Genomic DNA, 9,034 nt, shown 5'->3' on the forward strand with positions numbered 1-9,034 from the left:
CTTGTGTGAAGTTATTTGCAGGAATCCTGGCTTTATTAGAGCATTTTATAGACAGACTCAACTTGGCTCAGAGCCCCTCTTCACTGCCTCTCCAGGAGGCTAGAGAGGATGTAAGTTTCATAACTCCCCTGGTGTAAAATGTTATGCTTATGAAATATCTAAAATAGCATATTTATGCAGAAATAACATGTATTGAGAACAAGCCAGTTGTTGGAGAATATTTAAAGGTATGGAAGGGTTTCCAATATTTTTATATTTGACAGTTATGTAAGTCAGTGTTCCAACAATAAACAGATGGCTCATTCAGAACAGGGTAATTTGAGGATGGCTTAATAGTAGGTCTATTTACAGGGATGTGGGTAAGGTACAGAACAACCACAAAGACTAGTCAACCTGGTTAGGGTCAGGAGAGCTCTTACCATTCTTTATCCCAAAGGAATGACAGGAAGAAGTTTCTAGAATGAGGACTAAGAGCATGGAGGATGTTACCTTGAAAGAAGTAGTGACCTTAGGTCAAGGGACAGAACCAGTTCAAGGTGGCTCCACTGGTAAGAAGGCAGCAAGGGAATACACACTCTGATCTAACCCTCTTCTTTCCCTCCAGATCTCTTGTCATGGATCTCCATTGGCCAAAGCCATCAAAGGGTCAAACTACAAGAGAGTGGAGGGGGCAGAGGGCAAGTATCCAGCACAGGAGTCCAGTGGGAAAGTCTGAGGCCTTAGAAAGATTAGCATCTATTGATAACATCGTTCATTTATTCATCAAGCATTTACTGAGGAACTTCTCAGCAGTTAAGAATCCATGCTTCCATTGCAGAAGGCTCAAGTTCAATCCCTGGTTGAAGATCCCACATATCTCGCAGTGTGGCCAAAATAAATAAATAAACAATAAAATTTAAAAACCATTTACTGAGTACTCACTCTGTATCAGGCACTACTACTAGTCGTTGAGAACCCAAAGATGAATTAACACCAAGTCCGAGATAGAAAGAAGCTCACAGGCTAGATGGAGGGGATCACAAATCAATGCAAGAGTGAAAATTGTATCTAGGTGGAGGGTTAAAATTCCAAATAAATGACAAAACTTCCGAAGGAGGATTTCTGTAACTGTTTTCAAGAGTATATTTTCCTCCCAAGATTCCCTAAAGATAACAGGAAATCCACTTTCCAGGAAGAACCTTGACTCTGATGAGTGATCAGGGAGGAAAAATAATATCAGGATGTTACATCAAGACTTGATAGCAGGGAGTTTATAGAAGTTGATAAAAATGTCCAATTAAAGAAGTGCTGAAGCAATATGGATGTTTTCCTACATCTAGGAAAATTTCTGTGTGTTTATGCATATAGGGTGGCGGTGCACGTATGCAGGGGTGCCAAGATAGAAGAAGGACGGGAAGGGAAGTGTTTGCAACACACGTAGATTCTGTGTCAGATGTCACCAAGAGAACTTCTTTAGGGAAACTCCCCGTATAACTTAGATGTCAATGAGGCCTTTCCTGTCCCTTCTGTTGGATCATGCAATTTCTCCCTTCCTCTCCCAGCATATCAACCTATGCCCAGAACTCGGTCCCCACCCTGACCAGATTCTGCACGTACACACACATTCTATCACATCAATTTCCCCAAAAGCCATTGTGATATCTTTTATAGATTTTACAGAAACATTTTGTTAAGGTGGTATGGGGGATAATCATGAAAAAATGTCCCACAGTGATCAGCCAACATACTTACCTTTTTCTCCTTCTCACATCTCCTTTTCTCTTTCCAGATTCTTCAAAGGCACTTAAATTATTTCCTTCTTTTATTGTTTAAGCCTTTATTGAATTTGTTACAATACTGTTTGTTTTATGTTTTGGTTTTTTGGCCACAAGGCATGTGGGATCTTAGTTCCCTGACCATGGACTGAACCCACATCCCCTGCAATGGAAGGCAAAGTCTTCACCACTGGACTGGCAGGTCAATCCCTTCTATTGTTAATCCAGTTAAAAAAAAAAAAAAAGGAGTGGGTCTCAAATTTTAGCATTACCACAGTCACCTAGAGAACTTGTTAAAATACAGATTTTTAAGGTCTGATAATTTTAAATTTTAACAAGTTCCCAGAGCATGTTGATGGTGCCAATTTGGGGACCCCACTCCAATACTATGGCTTTAAGTTATAACACAACTCATCTCTGAAGACTGTTTTCACCTTTTGGTGACGCCATTTCTCTATTGATGTCCCAGCGCAGGTATAGATGGATGATTTCAGAACGGCAGCTCCAGTAACTCTGGGAAAGAATATCTCTCACTAGACTGGATTTGTCCTCCGCCTTGGCCACCCTGAAAATGTTGTGTCAGAGCATGGCCCTCCACTGAGTTGAATCAAAGAAACTCAAAACTAAATTACAACATATTCCTTGATTCAGTTAGTTAAATGAGAATCAAGGGAAGATAGAGACTAGAGATCATTACATGGTTTTAAATATTAGTCTGCTACTTGATAACGCTGACAAGTATTTCACATAACTCTTACATGCAGTAGGAAACAAATGAAACCTCAGCCTGAAAGCAAGTTTTGAACTTTAAAAAGATGATAAAACTCAGCAAAAATTTGTATAACAAGTGACCCTTTGATTTATTGCATTTCACTCGACAAGTATTTATCAATTCCTCATGCATGCAAAACCCTCCATTGTCCCAGAAGAATATAATATTTTAGGGGAAGGAAACAAACATATGCACAGAAAACAAATGAGGGGACTTCCCTGGTGGTCCAGTGGCTAAGACTCTGCACTTCCAGTGCAGAAGACCCAGGTTTGATCCCTGGTCAGGGAACTAGATCCCACATGCTGCAACAAAGACCCAACTCACCCAAATAAATAAATATTAAAAAAAAAAAAAGAAAACAAATGAGAAGTGAACAAATAAATGACAGAAAAGAAAATCATTGCATCTATGTGGAGTAAGGACACAGCTGACCTCAAGGTACATAGCTAAACATTGATTCTATAGTTTGTACATCATTTAAATGTTTGGTTGGTAATATGTGTTTGGGATGGAAGAGTAACCACATAGAGAAGCACCAACTTAGGTTACGCTGGTCTCTAACAGCCAGTGTTGGCTGCCAGTATCTACCTACAAGAAACAGAGCACCCAGCCATCAGCGGAGCATATAAAGAAGGTCTTATCTTTTTACAAGCTATCTTGAGGAGGTGGTCTGGTATGGGTTTCAATCTCATTGCCAAGGTCTCCATGAGTTTGTGTCTTTGCTTGGTTTTAGATTTTCCCTTATAGTTTTGAAATGGCAAATGCAAGCTCCTCCAGCCTTTTTTCTCACATTTGGGTTTGGAAGGAAGGAGGAGGGAAGATTCTAATTAAGCTTGTCCTTTGTTTCCTTCTGGGAAAGCTTGAAAACACAACCTTTCCCAGAACAGCCTAGCAGAATTTAATTTACATATTTTTAGCCATGTGTTATGTGGCCATCTCTAGGTGCAAGGAAAGATGAAAATGTATTTAGCTAGGTGCATTCCCATCCCACCTTGGGCTTCCCAGATAGCTCAGTGATAAAGGAATCTGCCTTCCAATGTAGGAGATGCCTGTTTGATCCCTGGGTAGGTAGGGAAGATCCCCTGGAGAAGGAAATGGCAACCCACTCTCCAATATTCTTGCCTAGAGAATCCCATGGACAGAGAAACCTGGCAGACCTGGTTTTGAGACCTGGGATCTCAAAGAGTCAGACACAACTGAGAACACATGCTCCATTCCCACACCTAACAACATCAGGTTTCTATGACCGGGGGAAAAAAGACAAATAACAAATGTTGGCCGCAGAAAGGAAGCCATTTATTACTGTCAGGAGGACACTGCCTTCCTCTGCCTGATCTGCTCTCCTACCAGGACTGACATTTGAGAACATGGAGAATATAGTTAAAATCTTAAGCTCTAGCATCCTCCAGCTGTATGGTTTAATCCTGGCTTGCGTGCATGTGTGCATGCATGCTCAGTCATGTCATCCTCTTTGTGACCCTATGGACTATAGCCCACCAGGGTCCTGGTTTAGGCACTCGTAAACTGTGTGACCTTGAACAAGTTACTTGCCTGATCTGAGCTTAAATTTTCTCCACCTTCTTCCCCAGGGTGTTAGTGATTTTAAATGAGGCACTGTACATATCCCCCTTCTGTTGGGGCCTAGTCTTCAGTGAGTGCTCAATAATTTAGAGACTTGGAGCTTTAGTTGCTGAGATCTGTCCCAGGGAAGAAAAAGGATGAATCTCTTTCGAATGGATGCAGAAAAAGACTATGGGGGGATGGAGGGAGTAAATGATAAGCTAACGCATAGCTCATCACAGCTTCTCAAATTATTATAGTTGTGTATATAAGCAAATTCTTTCCAGTCTACTTTTAGCCTAGTACTGGTCACACTGCTAACTTTAACAGACTTGAGTGTTTATGTGAGCCAATGAAAATGAACTGTATAACTTGGGAAACAGTAGAAGAGATTTAGTGTCCTATTGTAATGCGTGTACTGTGAACTGTTGGCTTTTTTCTTGCTCTAAATTGTGTTCTCTTCCTTGTGAAATACAGGATGCAAATTTCTAGGTAATTAGCAACAACTTTCACCTCCGGATTCAGCTCACTTACTTGACCGTAGAATTCATGTTATGATTTTGCTTGATGTTATGAAAAAATAAATGCTGTGTGTGTTTTGGTAGTAGTCTGGTGATGTAGATTGATCTGTGCCAAGGGCCACAGTAAGATGGCAGTGTGGTTATTATGGACTAGCTAGTCACGTGAAGTGATGTGAGCTGGAGTACCTGCAATGGACTGAAATGAAACAACCGGCAGGAAAGATGAGAGTCAGGGAAGAAACAGGATTCACTGCTGAGGCCCAGAGTTGGGCACCAAAGAGAACAAAATAAAAGGCATGTTGAGTGGGCAGGATGGGACCAAGGACTCAGGGGATCCATCTCAAGTACATGCCACAGTGGCCTTGAGAGGCCGTGGTGAGACCAAGTGCCGCGGACCTTCATCATGACCACAGCAGAGTTATGAGCTCTTCAGTACTTGGTTGAGGGTTTCCATTGCTAAGAGGAAAAAAATGACTCTCCTTCCCACATTATCCCCCCAAACTCATCTTTATGAGCCCAACCTCCTTTTCCCTTTTATTGAGTGCATACCAACTCCCATTTTACAGGTGAGGAAACAGAGGTCCAAAGGTGTTCTATGATAGTCAAAACCTAAATATCACCTAATTTCTACAGAAGGATAAAGACAGAAAACTTGTGAATTGTACCCAAGTGTAGGTTTTTCATCTCAAAGCTATTTATCAAGATTTTTGTCACTCTTTGGAAAGATGACAACAGGGAAAATATTTGATGTTCTTGCTTTTCGTTCTTTTTAAAAAATGTACATTTATTTGGTCACAGCACATGGGATCTTAGTTGCATCATGTGAGATCTTTTGTTGCAGTATGCAGACTCTCTAGTTGTAGCAGTCAGGTTCCAGAGTGTGCAGGCTCAGTAGTTGTGAGGTGTGGGTTTAGTTGCTCTAAGGCATGTGGGATCTTAGTTTCTGGACTAGTGCTTGAACCGCATCCCCTGCCTTGCAAGGTGAATTTTTCATCACTGGACAACCAGGAAGTCCCTGGTTCTTGCTTTTCTGATGTCTTGAGCCACAGTGATATTAATATCCATATGACTGGATAAAAAAATTTACCCTAAGAGAAAAAAAAAGCAGGGAAAAATTAATCTTATTGGCTTACTGCTCCCTCCTATTTATTAAAAAAGACTACTGATCATGAAGGCAAGAGAGAATGGAAAGTGGAAACTAATGAATGTACAAGCAAGAAGTTAAGGACCTGAAGTATAATTTGTTTTCATATCATTATGTAATAAAATGTTTTATAAGTGCTGCTGCTAAAAATATGCATTCCCATGCTTGCATATAAATGTCAACAATATGCTTTTATAATTCAGTCAGGTAGTTGATTATGGGACTGGATTAATAACATGCATTGACAACCTTTATGATGATTATTTCTGGTATCTCTTGATTTTTTATTGCCAAGAAAGTATATCAACACCAGGATTCACGCCTGTGAAATTTATACCATTTTTTAGCTGTTGTGATTTATGATTTGGTTGGTTGTGTGTCTGGCTTAAGTTGTGAGACCAATGGCTAGGATCCTGTTCTCTGGCTGTCTTGCCTCATGCTAAGCATACTGCTGGCTCTGAGCAAATAATAACTTATTTCAGTCATAAGCCCCAGCATTCTTGTCTCGACAGTCTTCCATGTGGTTGTTCTAGTTTCTATATTTTCATCAATAATAGCAGAATGAATTTTGAGATATATATGGAGATTTTTGTTTAAAATCACAGCTTCTCAAAATAACCAAAGGGGAACCATTCTGGGAATCATATTTTATAATAAAGAATATTTTAGAAATACTCTGCTTGGTTTAAGGGTTTTGAAAGTCAATTTCACACCAACTACATTTTAACAAAGAGTGTCTTCGTGGTTTAGTTATCAGGGGATAAGCAGTTGCTGTCTCTCCCTATTAATTTTATTTAATGATTAATGCCTGGGATACCCTCAAGTATTGGAACTTCTGTTGTTTAAGTGAGAATCTAGTTTTGTTAAAGCTCATGTTGATCAATTTCACACAATATTTGGAATTTAGAATTATTATACCTAAAGGTAGGATAGTCTGCTGTTAAGAACTTCTTTATTCTTCCTATATGTTGAAGGATATTTAAGAACTATAAGATATAAAGCTATCATCACTAAACCGAGCTATCATTTATATCTGTGATTGTCAGACATGGCAACTTTCAATGGAAGAGATGATGTGTGTCATATTAAGTGTGTTGCCAACCCGCTTAAAGACAATGTAACACAGCAAAATGCAGATTATTAGAATTCAGCAGGTGTTCTCAGTCATCTTGTGGGTCCCTGCCTCTGTTTCTTGTCATTTTTCCTTGTCTTTTTAAAATGGATGATGTAGCTTTTGAAACAGGAATATACTGAAACAATTTGAAATGAATTCTGTGAAGTATATTTTAATTAGTTCAGTTCTTGAGAAATCCTGGGTAACAGTCCTTTGTAGCTCCTATTGCTTTCAGCAGTGATTTTCAATTAAAATGTTGCTGGAATCCTCACTATATAAAGTGATATCATTTTACTCAAAGAGGCCTGGCCTGCAGGGCCATCTACTTGGCCTCTAGGACTCCACAGAGTGGAGTGGTTTGGGGAACCACTGGTTTCTTTCGAAAACAACTGGCCTGTTGGTTGAAGTCTCAACTCTTTCAATATCTAGTCCCTGAATATCTGTGCTGTGTTGTGCTTGTTGCTCAGCTGTGTCTGACTCTTTGTGACCCCATGGACTATAGTCCGCAGGTTCCTCTGTCCACAGGGATTCTTCAGGCAAGAATACTGGAGTGGGTTGCCATGCCCTCCTCCAGGGGATCTTCCCAACCGAGGGATCGAACCCAGGTCTGCTGCATTGCAGGTGGATTCTTTGTGGTCTAAGCCATCGGGAATGCCCGAGAATACTGGAATGCGTAGTGTATCCTTTCTCCATGGGATCTATCCGACCCAGGTCTCCTGCATTGTAGGCAGATTCTTTACCAGCTGAACTATCAGGGAAGCCCCCCAGTTACCTAGTTAATCTCATTTACTACTCTTCCCTTGTTGTTGTTTTTATGCTTAAGCATTTAATGTAATTCACTTGCACAAACTATTCTTACAGACTAGAATGCTGCCCCCTTTTCCTCGCTCTCAATTTTTTGGTGGACCTCTCTGAAGTCTCTGTGGATTTTGCCAAAAATACTTAGAAATACCTGTATCTATGGTTCCATAATATCTCATGTAAAAACTGTGCATCTTAGCTATTGAACAACTCTAACTGTGGGTTGCATGGGTGCTGATCTCTAGAGTACAACCCTTCAAGTTTGCCCTGTATCTTCTCATCTTTTCCTCTGGTCCTTGTCTTTCTGTAGTTGATCTCCAAATACATATTTGCTAAACAAACAATTCAAAATTTATTTGACTCCGATTAAAGTTTATTAATTTTCTATACTTATATTAATAGTTGTTTACTTTCCTGGTTATTGTACTTCATTTTTGAAAACTTGGCCCCAGCTGAAAACATTGTCATGACATCTGATGTGGAGAGAAAATTGTATCTTTCTGTACTGAGTGCAAACTACTATGACAGTGAAACTCTGGGTAGATGATTTGCTATTTGTTAAATAATTTCTTATTAAAGTACATATATCTATGATTTTGAAAGTAAACATCCCAGAAAAAACCAAAATGTTTGTGATGCTTTCTTGTTTGTTTGGTTCTGCAAGTCAATTCCTTTAATTCACTCAGTAAATTATCCTCCTATTTTAACATGAAAGTCTTGATTTGAACTTCAACAGAGGGCAAAAAAGACAAACAGCCAACATAGGTCATGTGAGGATAGTAAACTTGGCTGAATAATCTCCCTTCTCCTGGAGTTTGATCAATAGCTGTAGGTGAAAATAACTCTTATTAGGTCATTAAAATGTTTATGAGTTTCAAGTTTTCTGCTTTCCCAATTCCCTGGCATTATAAATGTTCAGTAATTATCTTACAGTGATTTTTAACAATCAGATATGGATTTTTAAAAAAGATTTATTTGAGCATTACATAAACCATGGAGTTTTCATGATCTTTATCTTCACAAGCATATAAACCAATATTGATCCCATACCACAGTCATTGAAGGACTATTGAAGCTCAGTTTTTGGTTTAGCTTGCTGGTTTTCTTCCACATTCCTTCCTCGATGCCAGAAAAACCACACTTGGCTCTAGTAATTCCAAATCATTCCAGCAACTTTTTAAGATTGATAAATATTACACTCAAAAATTACAAAGGCTAAGAGGGAGAATGTGTTTGTATGTGCTCAGTTGTGTCCAGTTCTTTGCAACCCCATGGACTGTAGCCCTGCCATGCTCCTCTGTCCATGGAGTTATCCAGGCAAGAATACTGGAGTGGGTTGCCATTTCCTCCTCCAGGGCATCTTCCTGA

General features: G+C 39.5%; 1 non-coding gene across 1 annotated transcript; it reads left to right on the forward strand.

The window, feature by feature from the left end:
* Positions 1-2,741: 2,741 nt before the first annotated feature.
* Positions 2,742-2,814, forward strand: TRNAG-UCC (transfer RNA glycine (anticodon UCC)). Its single transcript has one exon. It is a non-coding gene; the product is annotated as a tRNA-Gly (tRNA).
* Positions 2,815-9,034: the final 6,220 nt, after the last annotated feature.

Source organism: Odocoileus virginianus, chromosome 23 (genome assembly GCF_023699985.2).
Source record: "Odocoileus virginianus isolate 20LAN1187 ecotype Illinois chromosome 23, Ovbor_1.2, whole genome shotgun sequence".
In the NCBI taxonomy this organism is placed as follows: domain Eukaryota; kingdom Metazoa; phylum Chordata; class Mammalia; order Artiodactyla; family Cervidae; genus Odocoileus; species Odocoileus virginianus.